The sequence below is a fragment of the Equus caballus genome, chromosome 3 (genome assembly GCF_041296265.1).
Source record: "Equus caballus isolate H_3958 breed thoroughbred chromosome 3, TB-T2T, whole genome shotgun sequence".
Lineage (NCBI taxonomy): Eukaryota > Metazoa > Chordata > Mammalia > Perissodactyla > Equidae > Equus > Equus caballus.
Window position 1 is genome coordinate 26173220 of NC_091686.1, and position 16601 is coordinate 26189820.

General features: G+C 43.0%; 1 protein-coding gene across 4 annotated transcripts in view; it reads left to right on the forward strand.

The window, feature by feature from the left end:
• Positions 1-7096, forward strand: part of NUDT7 (nudix hydrolase 7) — a 39163-nt gene extending 32067 nt beyond the window's left edge. For 3 of the 4 annotated variants that reach the window (XR_001380394.3, XR_011436916.1, XR_011436922.1), the window contains one exon: positions 5490-7096. The gene's annotated coding sequence lies outside the window, so the exon portion shown is untranslated. The remainder of the gene's footprint in view (positions 1-5489) is intronic. The other variant, XR_011436913.1, reaches the window with a different exon arrangement.
• Positions 7097-16601: the final 9505 nt, after the last annotated feature.

The following is a 16601-nucleotide window of genomic DNA, read 5'->3' on the forward strand; positions in this document are numbered from 1 at the left end:
AAACCTAAGGAAAAATTTTGTCTTTAACATCTCCCTCTGGAACACAAACTTGGCCAGATTCAAAGGCCTTCATTCCAGCATCCCAAAAAACCAGAGTCATGAGGACTGACCACTCTCGCCAGACAGACTGCAGGGCAATGCGCAGGACCAGAGCTGACGCGGCATTTCCTCTGCACACAGTGCAACCAGGCCGGTCCTGTGGAAAAACACTGGGCACAGGGCCAGGTTCCTGCCCTCTGGCCTCAGTTCTCACACTTGCTGTGTGCCTGTGGGTGTGTCTCTTTCCCTCTCTGGGTGGATGATGGTGCATACTTGTTTATACGTAAATATGACACTGCTATGAACAGAGCCCCCACACCCTGCTGACTGCTTTGCATTCACCATCGCATTTAATCTTCACAACCACTCTGTGTTGGGATTTGAACCAGAGCTAGTCTGACTCCAGATGCCATGCTTTCCAACTCTGACGGTTTCTCAAAAGCCAGTCGGCTTGTGTACCATCTCCATGATTTTTGCTACAGCTATGTTCCATCTCTACTATTATTTTCAAACTTAAATACACTTATCTTAAGGGGAAAATATATTTCACTACCATGAAAGGAAAACCAATATCACTTGCCACAAAGAGAAGACAAACTCGAAATGAGAGACAAAACAATGCTATAAAATTCTAGCCAGATATTAATGCTTGCCAGTACGAGCCCCAGGCTCATCAGAAAACAGATGACACCCTCACATGGGGAAACTGAGGAGAGTTTAATGGAGAGACTATTAACAAAGGTGTGGGCAGGGTTGGGGGAAATTAACAAAGGACCGGCAACAGTAGGGAGCAATTACCCACTAGGGTAGGCTTGACAGATTTAGCAAATAAAAACACAGGATGTCCAGTTAAATTTTAATTTCAGAAAACAACAATTTTTTTAGTATAATTATGTTCCATGCAGTATGTGGTACCTACTCACACTAAAAGTATGAGTTTCTCAGAAATTCAAACTTAGCTGGATGTCCTGTATTTTTCTGGCAACATTACCTTAAGAGGGAAAGAGTAGGAAGGGAAGTGGTTGTTGGAATCCACAGGGAGAGCGATATCTGTAAAAGGGCTGCCTAGCGGGAGTGTTAGCCTTCATCAGAGGAACCTCACCAAATGGGGCAGGGAAGGAGCTGGGGGAAGAAAGGATTCTGAACTCCCTCTCCTTCTCCAGCCTTCCAATCCCCTGCTGGTATTTCCCATCAGTATTAGAACACTCCAAAAACTAGTGGGCAAGTGAAACTGTTGATGGCTTCCAATGGTTTCCATGGAGATCAGCCTCCCAGGGCACAGAGCTGGGTGGCGAAAGGAGGAGAGTAGACCTGGAGCTCAAACAGAAGATACCCAGCACACCTCCAGGGCATCTGAGCCCAAAGTCTAATCTCTTTCTGATAAAAGAAAAAATTAGCAAGATTTAGAGAGGTGTCAAATATTTGCTAGCACTCAACCTGATACTTTCTCCTTAACTTGGTCAGAAGGTTTGGAAAAGAAGGGGAAAAAGGAAAAACAGCTTTCTCATGAAATGCCCAGTGTTATTTAATGTCCTGGCAATGTACCACCTAACATTATCTTGTGGGTGCCCCACACTTTGGGAACCCCTGCAGTGAGGTCAAACACGGCAGGGCCAGGACTGGGGTCAGGAGGGTGAAGCATTCACCTCGGATGCAAAACTTAAACAGATGCCAAGAGAGGTATCAAAATAATATTCTAGTGAATGATTTCTAGAAATCAAAAAGAATGCAAAAATCCATGGTGACCAAAACGTCAATATTTTAAACAAAGACAGGATCCACCCATGCATTCCCACAACTCAGCCTCACTTGGCTCACTCTAATCCAGGACCTGCTACTCCAGGTAGTGTCTGCCCTGGGTGGGTGTGTTAGTCCTTGTACTACCTTCCACATGTAAAGGGTCCTCTTTAATTCCCAAAACATTATTAGCATCTTATCTGAAGTTACCAACCCATCCTTAAGGAAGCCAGGAAAGGGAAAGTCATTCCTATTTTATAGCTATAGAGCAGTGGTTTTAATCAAAGAGATGTGGGTTCAAATTCTTTATCTGCCCTTTACAAGTGTGTGACCCGGGGCTGACCCCGTGGCCAAATGGTTAAGTTCACGCACTCCACTTCTGCAGCCCAGGGTTTCGCTGGTTCAAATCCTGGGCACGGACATGGCACCACTCATCAAGCCATGCTGAGGCAGTATCCCACATGCCACAACTAGAAGGACCCACAACTAAAAATACACAAGTATGTACCAGGAGCCTTTGGGGAGAAAAAGGAAAAATAAAATCCTTAAAAAAAAAAAAAGAAGTGTGTGACCTAGGGCGATTTGCAAATTTACCTTTCCTTTCTTATCCATGGAAGGAGCTAAGGGAAAGTACGCTGAGGGTTTAAACAATCATTTTCCACCAAATGCTCAGAGAAGCTCACAAGAGAGGGAGGGGGGCAGCCAATTTTCAGAGAGAAGCCAAGAGAAAATCCACACTGCCCCAGACACCAAGAAAATGGCAGCCTGGGTTCCAGACTTCTACCTTGTTCAGCTTCCCCATCTGCCCTTGGTGTCCTTTCAAACACTACCTCACTTTTTCTTCTCTCTCTCTCTTTTTTTTTTTTTTTTTGAGGAAGATTAGCCCTGAGCTAACATCTGCCACTAATTCTCCTCTTTTTTTTGTTTTTTTAACTGAGGAAGACTGGCCCTGAGCTAACATCCATTTCATTTCCATCTTCCTCTGCTTTTATGTGTGGGACTCCTGCCACAGCGTGGCTTGACAAGCCGTGCATAGGTCCGCACCTGGGATCTAAACCATCAAACCCCAGGCCGGCGAAGGGGAGCCTGTGAACTTAACTGCTGCACCACTGGACCAGCCCCTTGCTTTTTCTTTAAGCTCATTGTTACAGATTTTCTTTGGGGCCAGCTCAGTGGCAGCCCATGCTGTGGCAGACGTCCCACATATAAAGTAGAGGAAGATGGCCACGGATGTTAGCTCAGGGCCAGTCTTCCTTAGCAAAAAAGAGGAGGATTGGTGGCAGATGTTAGCTCAGGGCTAATTGTCCTCAAAAAAAAAAAAATTGAAAAAGAAAAAAAAGATTTTCTTTTACTTTTAGCTGAAGAAAGTAATGAAAAAGCAAAAACCACTTTTGTAGCCAATCTAATTAATTCTCCTACAGCTCTTCTTGGAGTTCTTATTGCTTCTCCTCCTAGTTGGAGTGAATTTCCCCATCTCCCAACCAAGAGGTGAAATTAAATTATGTAATTGACAAAATATGCCAAATAAATATCCACTACTGCTTCATCCACTTATTCAAAATCACTCCTGGATATTCACAGGTTTACAGGTAGACTCTAAAGCAGATACCACTTTGGTCTGCTCTGTACTTCCTGAGCTTTGAACAGAACAACAAAACACACTGAAGTATATTTTTTCAACTCGCCACAATTGTGATTTCTGTGATCATGAACTTACCGTGGGTTCGGTTATTTTGAGAAGTGGTACTCTTTCGAGAATATGGTCTGGGGATTTGTGAGTGAGACACAGGGTACAAATGCCAGTGTTGCCATTTATTTGCTGTGTGGTCTTGGGCAAGAAGCTTAGCCTCTCTGGATCTTGCAAATTTGAAATGTATAACGTAGGAAAAATATCTTCCTGGTAGGAATTCTTTAAGGATCAAATAAGATAGTATATATGAAGGAGTGATGAATTTAGTTCCAATATACAGGGTGCAGGAAATATCACATTTGTTTCTCTGAATAGAAGTTAACCTATGAACAGCCTTCTGCATCTCAGTTACAAACAAATAAGTAAATACATAGAGGAAAAATCTATGCTGATTCCCCATCCCACTAGGACAGCAGAAAATGCAATGATGCGACTCCCTCCAACTTGTGAAGGCTCTAGAGGTCTTCCAAAGAGAAGAGAATTCCCTCAGGGGGCTCTTGGTCCTCACTGATACATTCCTTGAAGGAGGATTTCTCTATTGCTTCCGTGCCTGTGTGAGTGCTGAGGCTGAGGGTGCTGGTACCTGGGTCTCAGCCCCCCTATGAGCTTCCTCCCCATGGCCATTGTCTTCTGTATGTGTCACCTCTCTGGTGCACGGGGAGGGAGAGGGGGAGAGTCTCCATCACTCGGGGAAGGCTCAGCCCTCTCTCCATCTCGGGAAAGGTTTTCAACATCCATCTAGGAGCTGGCTGCTTCTACGTTCCCAATCTCCCACCTGCAGAGCCCTCCCTTTCCCTTGGGGACATTTCAACTCCACGCAAGTGTGCAGGCCAGAGATCATAATCTCACAGCCCACAGTGTATTTCATTCTCTTTTAAAAATTGAATTAGTTGTCAAAGTTTAAAAACTGGACAGGAATAAACTTTGGTACATTCACGTGATGGATTACTGGGCAGCTGTAAAAAGAAATAAGGAATATTTCTATGAACTGATTACAGAGTATTTTCCAGGAGAGATTGCTAAGTGCAAAAAGCAAAGTGCAAAAAGGCATATATAGAATGTTACCTTTTGTGTTAGAAGAGAAAAAAGAAAACGTACATATATATGAACTAATCTTTCCACAGAGAAACACAAAGGATAAGCCAGAAGACAGTGACCTTGGTTACCTACAAGGGGCAGGGAGGAGGGACAGGGTGGAAGAGATGCAGGAGGGAGTAACGCTTCTCTGAGTATACTTTTTGGTATAGTTTTGACCTTTGGAAGCATGTTAAATGCTCCACATATTCAAAAAATAAAGTCAACAAGGATGAGAAGGGAGGAGAGGTACAATCCAATATTAACCGTCAGTTGGTCACTTACACACTCAGGGTCAATGTGAGACAAGGCTTGACAGGGGCCAAACAATCCAGTATCATGGGATTGAGTTATACCATCCAACCCATACCAACCCTCGGACCACTGGCTTCCCTATTTCTACAAGTTGGCACCAATTCTCCAAGCAACTGAGTAGAGATGGGACCTTCCATTTAAGCATTTAAGGTCACGCCTTAGCACTACCTACTATGCAGTGGGAAGGTTAAAAAAAGACTTTCCTCCTTGGAATTCTCTCTCTCCCTTTCCTCCATTGCCCTTAGTATCTCTAATCCTTTAGCTCTCCCCACCCTGGGGTGAACGAAGTTCTACTTCCCATTCATTCATTCATTCCCTGAGTTTCTTCTGGGTGGGCTCACTGGGACTGGAGATGCAGGTTCCTCTTGGACTCGGCTAGTGAAGCATTTCCCAGGCAGCCAGCTCTACACTGCCGTGCACAACCTTACCTCCGTGCTGTTCCAGAAGAAGCTGCCTCTTTCTCCATCCTGGTCCTATTACCAAATACTGTCTATTTTCCTAGAGTTGGGACACTCCCTGTCCCAGGAAGAGAGGCAATGGGAGGGGGAAATAATCCCACCCCAAGGGTAAATATTTGTTAGGTGTTTAAAATCTGATAGACTAAACTCTTGCTTGTTTTGCTTCCCCTGAAAAGGAAGCTCAGCCTCTCCAAGCCAATTTGAGGACAGAGCTCTGGGAAATGAAAATCAACGGGAAAAGAGTCCTCCAGAATATCCTTTGGGACCTGAGTGACAGCTGGCGTGATGAACACATATGGGTTTTGGAACCAGCCGAGCTGGGTTGTACTCAGCTTTTCCACTTTCTAGAGGGTGTGCCTCAGTGTCTTGTAAATGGGAGTAAGATTAAGATAAAAGTACTTTCAACCTCATGGGATATTGTGTCAATTAATGAGATGACATATATAAAAACATCATACACCAGATAGTTGTTCATTCACTTATTAAAAATTTCTTCCTTTTTCTGGAAGGGCTGGAAGGGAAGATGTATACTGGCATATTTTTTTCCTTAAAAGAAGATCATTTAAAAATGTTTAAGTATAAAAGCAATATATGTTCATTGGAAAAAACTAGGAAGCACAGATATGTACAAAGAATAAAATTTTCAGAATATTCATAAAATCATCAACCAGAGATAATCACCGTTTAGACCCTCTTTATCTTTTCAGATCTTCTTAAAACCAAGTATTATGTATACACATTGGTGTCACTTAGTGTGTTTTGCAATCTGCTTAAAATATACTTTCATTGAAAATATTTTCAAAGATCTCATGATTTTTAGTTTCATGGATATGAAAAACCAATCTCCTATCCTGACTCTTGTTGTAGAAGTTTAGATTTCCAGGTTGGGAGCATAATAATTAATGCTGCTGTGAGAATGCTTGGAGCTGAAATAGTTGCATGCATCTTCAATAATTTCCTGAATATATCTTTCTAAAAAGGGAATGGCTGAGTCAAAAGTTTACATCTTCTAAAGGCTTTTGTTACATATGCACAAATTCTTCTCTCACGTGTTTGTACCACTTTATACTTCCCAAAACACTCCATGTGGGTCCGTGGCCCTCTACCTACAATCATACTGAATTGTAGCATTCAGAGACACACAAACACACTCACACACTTTCACTGGCAAATGGAAGGAGGTCAGTATTCACATTTGTATTTATTTGAGCTTATTTTTTCAGATGCTTTTTGCTCACCAACTGGAACATTCTTAAATAAATCACTGCCCTGTCCAGATTGTCTGTGTTGGGCCTTTTCCATGAGTAGGGATGGTCCTCTCATTGAGCTGAAATGACTTTCACTTCCGAGCATATCCCTTTCCGTGAAATCCCAAGTTAATACCCAGATGCCCAAAAATACAGATGGAAAAATCCTGACTACATTATGCAGTCCATCTGTTTCCAACACTCTTCTTATGGGAATAATTTTATTTTTACATAATTAGAGAAAATTTGGTAAAGTAAATTTACCTAGGACCCTAGAATTTTTTATTAAAAATACTGAAATCTTCATTTTCCCCCAAAGAAGATCTCATGTGTTAAGCGAAGTCAGTGAGAGCTGCTGGTCAAGGGTCATGATTAACAGATTTCCTCTGAGTTTTATTTCCAGGGCGAGGACTGCAGAACATTCAGTATTCTTATAAATACCTTGGTCTCTTTTGACTTTATACCCATGTGTTCTTTCTTTAAACCATAGCTGTGTTTCCTGGGATCCTCTCCCAAATAAACTGCTTGGACTCAAATCCTAGCCTCAGGGTCTGCTTTAGGGGGAACCTTGACTAAGACCCCTGCGCATCAGTCAGCATTGTACCTTGACCTGCTTTGCCAGTGTGTTAGGGACGGGCAGGGATGCAGGCATTCACTCGCACACCTACCATGCAATTCGATTGATTTCCCTACTCCATAAGCTAAGCGTACAGGAAGCTATTGGGAGAGTGACTGCTAGCCAGAGAAGGAGGCGGACGTGGCATGCTTGGAGCAGCTCCTCCAGGCCCCAGAGCCCTTCACAGTGCGCAGTTGCTGACGATGCCCTCCACACAGCGTGGGTTTGCTCTGCCACCGCTCTTGTGTCCTCAAGCTTGTATGACCATGCCAGAAGAACTTACCCTTACAATCCACATACTGCTGTTGAAGCAAATGTTGCAAACATCTGGTTCTCCTGGTTCCCGAATGACACTCAACGTCACCAGAGAGCACAACCTCCTCTGGGTAGAGGGGGAATGGGGTCCGTGCCCAGGAGTCCCTAAACAACATCCTTGCCTCTACCTCTCCAGGACCATAGAAAGCTCTTTCTCTGTAGTAAGAGCCCGTTGAGGAAAGAAGGACTGACCCTCATGAGGGCAGCCTAAGTCATGGGTGACTCACACTGCCTGGAGGTGGGGTCAGAGTTGACATTATCACTAAAGTGCTGGGTGTAGGTGTTGGGGACTCCAGTCTCTATCTTCATTCTCTCTGTCCTGCTTCCCCTGCATCACTGTTATGCTGGTCAAAGCATCGACCCCTCCACGCATCTCATCCTGCAGCCTGCCTTAATGCCACCGTGGGCATGATTGAATTAAATCCTCAAGATTAAAAAAACAAACAAGCAACATTGCTCATGATGACAACTGGATAAGCAGGCTCTCGCCATGCCAAAAGTCAAAATCAATATCTGAGAGACTGTCTCTATTCGGGAAGGCAGTGGTATATAAATTAAAGTATGTTCTTTGATTTTCCCTTCAACAAAATATGAATGGTCTCTAAAACAAAATTGCCCAGGATGATTTAGCAGCCTTCTAAAATCAGCTCCAAATTTATTCAAGTGTCTAGAGTGAGACCTGCATGAAACAGGCTCTGAACTCATCAAAAGGACAAACAGTATTCCAGGTTGGAAACATTCCCCTGGTGTGTGTCATTTCAATAGCTATCATTTCTGATCAATGTCATTTCTGCAGAGAGAGCCCTTGTGCCAGGCCACTGTCAACAGTGACGACTGATGTGACCTCAGCCCCTGGGCTGGAAAGTCCCTTGAGCATCAATTAGTCCGAGTATCTTCTTTTACCAACTGGAACAAGGACATTTCCAAAGTCACACAGGTAGCAAGTCAAAACCACAGGCCTCATCACTTGCAGGATCTAAGGAACCATGGCTTAGAAGAGGATTTCTCAACATGGCCCTATTGTCATTTGGGGCTGGATAATTCTTTGTTGTGGGGGGCTGTTCCGTGCATCGTAGGATGTTTGGCAGCATCCCTTTCCTCTACCCATCAGACGCTTGGAGCACCAATTGTGACAACTAAAAATGTCTCTAGACATTGCTAAATGTCCCCAGGAGGACAAAATACGCCGGCTGAGAATTACTGGCTTAGAGCGAAAATTGCAAGTTGGAGCCACATGGGCTAAATTTGGCTCACAGATATGTTTTGTTCATCCTATATAATACTTGCTAGGATTTTTAAAATTCAGGAGACTTCACATAAAAACCCAGACTCTGGCTTCTTTTGAACCTTTGGAAGACCTGGCAACCCTGAGCACACATTCTTACATGGCAATGATGGATTGAAGTTGAGTTGATTCTTATCCCTTTAGAATGGCCGTCTGCACTCCTGTTTGTCCCAGTCCCCACCACTCTCTATGGTGTCCCACATCAGACCCACTTTATTTGTTTCATAAGCTTCCTGGGCCCCAGTTTAGTATTTAAATCCTCTCAAAACTGTTTGTAGCTTTATTTTCTCTTAAGTAAGTCTCTCAGCTCATTGAGGGCAGGTCATGCCATTTCCATCTTTGTTTCCTCACCTGTTTCTACCCTGAGCAGACACTCAGGAATAGTTATCCATTGATTTGTCTAGAGCGGCTTTTCCCAGAAGATATCCTGCAGAACACCAGTCTTGTGGACTTCACAGGAAAAGGACTGGACGTTAAGCAAATTTGGGTGAAGCTGCATTCTGTATACCCATTTAGAGATTCAAAAGTCAGATTAACACAAGACTCTAAAAAACCCTGCGTTATAGACAGCTGCTTAGGGGCCGGCCCCATGGCTTAGTGGTTAGGTTCGTGTGCTCTGTTTTGGCGGCCCAGGGTTCGGATCCTGGGTGCGGACATGGCACTGCTCATGAGGCCATGCTGAGGTGCGTCCCACATAGCACAACCAGAGGCGATCACAACTAGAATATACAACTATGTGCCAGGGGAATTCGGGGAGAAGGAAAAAAAAAGATTGGCAACAGATGTCAGAGCAGGTGCCAATAAAAAAAAAAGGGTGGCTGCTTAACTGCCCTTGACCTAGAGCGTCCCAAGCAAATTTGACCACAGAACTCCCTTTTACCTTAGCATCAGTCAGTACCCCAAGAAACCACTGTTCCACCGAACGTACTTTGGAAAAGGATGGACTAGAACTCTAAACTTTTCGAATTAAACACAGTTGTTTAAATATTAAGTGCTATGACAAAGGCAGTTACAAGGTATAAACATGTACAGAGTAATTTTTCCAACCATCGACATTTATTTGGATTACCTCTTTTAAATTTCCCCCACAAATTTGAGAAGTAGGTGTGATCTAATCTTATAGATTAGAAAATAAAGCATCAGCAAGATTAAGGAACTTGCCCATAGTTACACAGCTAGAATAGGTAAAGTCAGGATTGGAACACAGCCCATCCGACCCTACGGCCTATGCACTTATCCTCTGTCTACATTGTCCTGCCTTCCCAGGACATTGTGCCATGTCGTTTATGTGTCTGTCTCCCCCACAGGACATGTTCCAGGCCTTACTCTTGAAAGGAGCAGAAAGGGAGTTATTGTCTATTCATCAACTGCTATGCATGGGAAATAATACTTGAAAGAGTTTGGCATGGTATCTCATACAGTTTTTCACACGATGCCTAAAAATTAGGTCTTCTGATTCTCTAATTTGGGCAACTCTGTTAACCTCTTGGAACCTAAAAGCTACAGAGTCAGTAAGTGGAAAACTGAGATCTGAAAAAGTTCTGGAAACAAGGTACGTGTTCCTTCTATTTTGCTTATTGTAGGGTAAGAATACAGGAACTGGTGGGATAGATGGATGGGTAGATGGATGGATGGATGGATGAATGGGGAGATGGATGGACATATGATAGAAGGACATTATTTCTTGTCTGCTTTGTGTAAAACTCCCTACAAAACTTTATGAAGAGGAGAAGCATACCAAAAGGAATAGGGTAGGATACCTGCTCCGGAAGAGCTTTTCCCTGTCTCCTAAGGTTTGAGCCTTCTACTCTAAGAGCAGGTTTGGCAAAATGTGCCCTTCTTATATTGAGCATTTTCAGTTTACATCAAGATCTTATAGCTTTACACAGTCACTAATCTGAGAAAGTCCCAACCAACTGGATATGGGCCAATAGAATAATAAAGGAAACAAAACTTGGAGAGAAATCAGCTCTTAGCCCAAACCAGAGATATCAGAGAAATAAGAGACCGAGTTAGCTGGAGGGTTATTTCATCCTGATTTATAGTATGATGCTCTCAGATTAGGGAAAAACATGGTGTGATGGTGGCAGGGAGTGGGGGATCGGAATTCTCCCCTTTTCTGGTTTCTCTTGGACTTCATCTGAGGAGTAAATGCTTTGTTTACTTCTGAACCTGAATTTTCTATCCCCATCCTATTACCATTATTCACAATGATTTATAACAAAGCACTTTGGGGAAAACACAGCTCTCTGCAGCATTTGAAAGAAGCAGGCAGCATCATTGTGGCGATGATTCATATGAGAAATCATGCAGCATCGCCCTGGGGGAAAACCTTAGACAATAACCAGGGATGGGGTAAAAGAAGTTACTCAAAAATTATCTTTTAGTATGAACAAGACTTCAAAAACATAAACTGCTTGATTTAAATTCCTTACTCAGTCCTATGTGGTATTTTCTTCTCCTCACTTGGCCAACCATGTTTACCAAATGATACTAAATAATCGATAAGCTCATCTCTGCATGGATAACAGCTAGTTATGGATAAAAGAGTGAAGCAGGTGAGCTGTCTCTAATACTATTCATACATGGTCAGGGTCATAAAGAGCTAAAACGGTCTTCAGTGTCTTATGACTATCATTTTTGGTCATAGAAAGAGAATTGGGTTTTCTCGTTAACATTCATTATAAAATTAGAGTTGAATTTCTATGAAAAGAAAAATCCAATAGGGTGAAAAGGAGTTGTTCAGAGAGCAGCACTGAGTACCAACGATAGGGATCCTTGGATAGCATTGTGCTTTCAAGAGGCATGGGCTAGTCTCCATTCTCCACAAATTCTGTCACTCATTTGTTTCAAGCCCCTCAGTGGCATCTGCTATATACCACAGCTATGCTTCCCAATATTATCTCTCCTCTTCCCGCCACTTATAGAACCCTGACTTCTAAGTGGGACATTGTCCCTTAACTAAGGAAAAACTACATTTCCCAGCATCCTTTGCAGCAGGATGTGGCCATGAGACTAGGCTCTGGCCTTTAAGAGCTAAGTAGATGTATTGTGGCGGACTCCTGAAGCCTCCTTAAGAAGAAGGATGTGAGCCTTTCTCCCCTTCCCACTCATCTCCATCCTGCTACCTGGAATGTGGATGTGAGGGCCGTATCTTGAACAGTGAGAATGAGGACCAATCCTTCATCTAGTTAAGGTACAGAGCTGGAAGGAACTTTGATCCTTGATGACTTTGTGGAGTCTCTATCCTATTCGTATGTATTCTATCTCTTTAAGCCACTTTTCATTTTGAGCTTTTTGTTATTCATAGCTGAATCTAATACTTTACCAATACTTTCATAGTGAAGACTTCCCTGACCCTCCAGACGACATCTTGTATTTCTTCGTTACAGTGCTTATCACACTGGTAAATGATTAGGTACTTTTGTGATTGTTTTTCGTTTAACATCTGTAGCAGAGACTGTTGAGTCTCTACCTACACCCTTTTGGAACTCACCCTTGCCATGCACAATGACCCAATGGTTTTCAACTGGAACACCTGCGGCTCTTTCAGGATAGCTTGGTCTAACTGCCAATTCCCAAACAGCCCATGTACAGGGAGGCCAGAGGGGCAGATGGTTAGTGCCCCCCAGAAACAGCCCTCGACCAGGGACTGACGAGTTGCTGGATACTCCATTTGCCTTGTCTCTCGATTGGGATATCTTTGAGGTATGTTCTACACTGTCATCTAGAGTTCTCCAGCAGGATTTAACCTGAGTCAATGACAGTAATAACCTGCTAGATAATGCACCTTGTATCGACTTCTTTCCCTTCCCTGTCTCACTTCTACAGACCCCTATTTCTTGGAATCACCACTCAAAGAAGCCATTTCCACTCAAATGTTTGAATTAAGAAAGGTTTGCTTTTAGGGAACCCAACCTAAACCGATATATGCTTCCTTGGTTAGAATGCTATCTCCACTAGGACTGGGAATACGTTTGTCTTATTCACCATTCTATCTCTAGCACTTAGCAACAGCACAATGTCACACCCAAAAGCTGATGAATAAACGTCGGTTCACTTTTTCTCCTCTGACACATCTAGAGTTAACTGCCTATGATTGTTCCTATGAGATATAAATAGGAAGTTTATTCTACCACTTTCAATATGTGCTGCACACCTATCCAGTAGTTCTCTGAGGATAATGCTGTGCTCACGGCAATCAAGCTCCATTATCTCTTCAATTACATCAACACAAACTACAAGAAATTGTGGCTCATATCCTTTAATATGACCTTTCTTCATCATTGACCTTCTAAATTTGTTTCCTTCCTCTTGATCTATTCTATGGCATTTTTGAAACACGTAACAGCATATAAAACCATAGATATTATGGAATAGTGGTTAAGAATCCACATTTTAGAGTCAAATGGCTCCCACTTCAAATCCCAACTCTGCCACAGACCAAGTAGGTGACCTTCGGAAAGTTATTCAGTTTCTATTAAATTCTCCAGTGTAAAATAGGGACAATAGTACCTATGGCATAGGACAATTTTGTAGAATGAATAGTATAATTCATGTATAATAAATGATTCTAATCATATTTAGGAAAATACAATAGAGGAAATATTATTAAAGGATACAGTTTGAAGGATATAGATATATATTATTAAGGGATATATACTGAGTGTTTTCCCCAGATAACATATTTCTCTGGAAAGTTACTGAACCATTCCAGGTTATCTAGAAAGCCATTCTTAAAATCATACTAAGATTGTTTCCCATATATTCTTACTCAAAGACCTCACCTCTGTTGTGTGACACTCCCCTCAGATGGCCAATACCTTGAGGGGTTCATGAATTTGACCCTCTACAGTCCTCTCACAGGCACAAACTCCTGTTCCCAGGCCATATACAAGTTAATAGAGCTGAGCTGTAATACTATATTTCAACAGCAGTGGCCGCTGTTTGACATTGCCCTACAATGTAAGATAATTCCCAACTGCAGCTCTGAGCGAATGCCCAAGGAATCAGTTTTATAAATTGAAAATAGATTTATTCTGTTTATTTGGAGAAATGCCTTGCAGCATGGCTCATGTGACATTCCATCAGAGAGAAGCAGATTTGCGAATACTTAACAATCCAAATAGTGGTACGTAGGTCTCAGAGGAAGGTATTCCTCCCTACACAGCAACGAGTATGGTGTGTTTCCTCTCAGTTGTTGTGACAATCGGCTGCGTACCAATTATAACCTGGGGTTTGTAAACAGCCAGAAGATTCCCTTAGAGGGAGTAATTATATCCCCCTTAACATACTATAAGGCAAACACTTTCCCTTAAACATGTTATGTGTTGACTATAAAACAGCTTTGCTTTACTGATCCTAAAGGAACACCTTCAGAATCAAGGCAAGGGGTCTTGCTGGGAAAGAGAGATTAGGAGGCCAATAAAAGAGCAGAGAACGTGGGAAATGTCATGGAGAATTATCAATCAGGGGCGGAACTGGTCTCACCTGTGCAAGCAAACGAGCACGGTGAGACGTTAAGAGCATCAGTCTGGAGGTGGTTTTGTATCTCACCACAGTTACTGTGTTCCTTTGAGTATGATAATTCACCATGTTAAAATTCAGCTTTTTCTTCTATAAAGTGGGAATAATAATGCTTACCTAATAAGGTTATTCTAAGACACAAATGACAAAACCTACCCAAAGTGTCTAGAATGGTAGACACCCCCAAAACAATACCATATGTTGCAGACCTTATCAGTGCCGAACCCATATCGTCTTTGAACTCACCACTTCCTGTAGGAGATGATGGGCTGCCTCTGAGAGCATCCAAAGTTCTCTGCCTCTGGATTCTCTTAGCCCAGGTACATGGAGACGGCTGGGCAGGCCAGGGAGTTAACACTTCCAGGAACGGCCCTTAGCCAATCACGCAGAAAATGTAGTGATAAATACCCAAGTTGGGTGGGACAACTCTGATGCTTGATCCACACTGCCTCCTAAGGATCTTCTGTGGGTTTGAGTCCCATTTGTCCCTGTGGCAACCTGCTTATTAATACACCCTGCACTGGCTTCTATTCCTTCCCTATCTCACTTTCCTGCTTCCTGATGGGAGCTTCCTGGGATTGCCTCTAAAATAGATCACTGGCACTCAAATTTTTTTTTTTTGAAGAGGAAGATTAGCCCTGAGCTAACATCTGCTGCCAATCCTCCTCTTTTTGCTGAGGAAGACTGGCCATGAGCTAACATCCATGCCCATCTTCCTCTACTTTATATGTGGGACGCCTACCACAGCATGGCTTGCCAAGCGGTGCCGAGATCTGAACCACTTCCGAGATCTGAACTGGTGAACCCCGGCCCACCGAAGCAGAACATGCACACTTAACTGCTGCACCACCAGGCCGGCCCCAAGGCACTCAAATTTTTGTTTTCAGGATAGAATCCAACCTAAACACTATACCTCACAATGTAAACACACTTAATAATTCGGATAATTGGATTTACAGTAAAATGTTCAATTCACTAACCAAGCCTTGTCTATTCAGCTTCCTTTCAATCCCCTCTTTTCCATCCCACAGCCATTGCCTCAGTGGAGGCCCTTCTAATTAATTAATTTTTGTCTACACCATAGTCTCTAACTGACCTCCATGCTTCCAGTAACTCTGTCATCTAATCCATCACCCACTTACTGCTAAAGTTATTATCCTAAAATGCAGTTCTGGTAAAGCCGTTCCCTCATTTTTGTTTTTTAAGCGTTCATGGTCATGTCTTAAATTTTTCAACATGGTATATAAAACTCCTCAAAAGCTATTTCCAACCAACCTTTCAGCCTCTTCTCCAGTGATTTCTAAACACAGCTAATGCTCAGCCCACAGAGAACAAGCCAGTCTCTTCTCCAAAGTCCTTTCATCTGTCACTTTTCTATGTGTTTGGATGTGCTTGTAGTCTTCCGTGTCAGAGGAACCTGGCTCATCCGTCAAGGTCTGGCTCATGTGTCCCCACTTCCATGAGGATTTCTCCAATTCCCCAGTCAAGTCAACAGTTCCCTCCTCTGGGCTCCTAAAGTAGCATCTGCATTCACTGACTCCTTCATTCATCCAACCACCATTTTTCTGAGCATATTCCACTAGGCACCAATCACGTGCTAAGCCCTGGGGAAACCATGCTGGATAAAAGCGGAAATAGCTTCTGCCCACATGGAGACCACAGTTGGAAAAAGGAAACAGCCATTATTAGGTAATCCTATTAAAGTTTCTTACAAACTGCCATGAGAGTTTACCATAAAGGATGCCGACCCAGCCTGGGGGTTGGAGAGCCTTCCAGAAGGAACGGGCACTTGATTTGAGAGTGAAGCAGGAGTTATTAGCAGATGGAGGAGGTGGAAGATACATTCCAGACCAGGGACAACAGGTGATGGAAGGGAACACAATACTCTTTTTGAGGAATACAAGGCCAGGGCGTTTAAAGCAGAGAGGCACAGGGAGAATGGAGGGAGAAGCGGCACTAACACCATTCCTTATGTCCTGTCTATTCGTTGCCTGTGTCTTGCCTGACGTTTTCTGAGAATGAGCTCCTCAAAGGTAAGGACCGTGGGTCACTGAAAGTCATATCCACCAAAACACTTAGCACAATACAAATAAACTAAATGAATGCACCCATGTTATGGATGTGGGAGTTGAGGCTCAGAAAGGTTGAATGAGTCATCCGAGCTCCCAAGGCTGGCAGTGGCTGCACAGAAACTAGAATATATGCCCATCACTCCTCAACTACCTCTTTCTTTAAACTACTGTAAGGCATTCCCCCCATCCTTTTTCCAAAAAATCCAAATTTTCTATGAGCTCTGTTT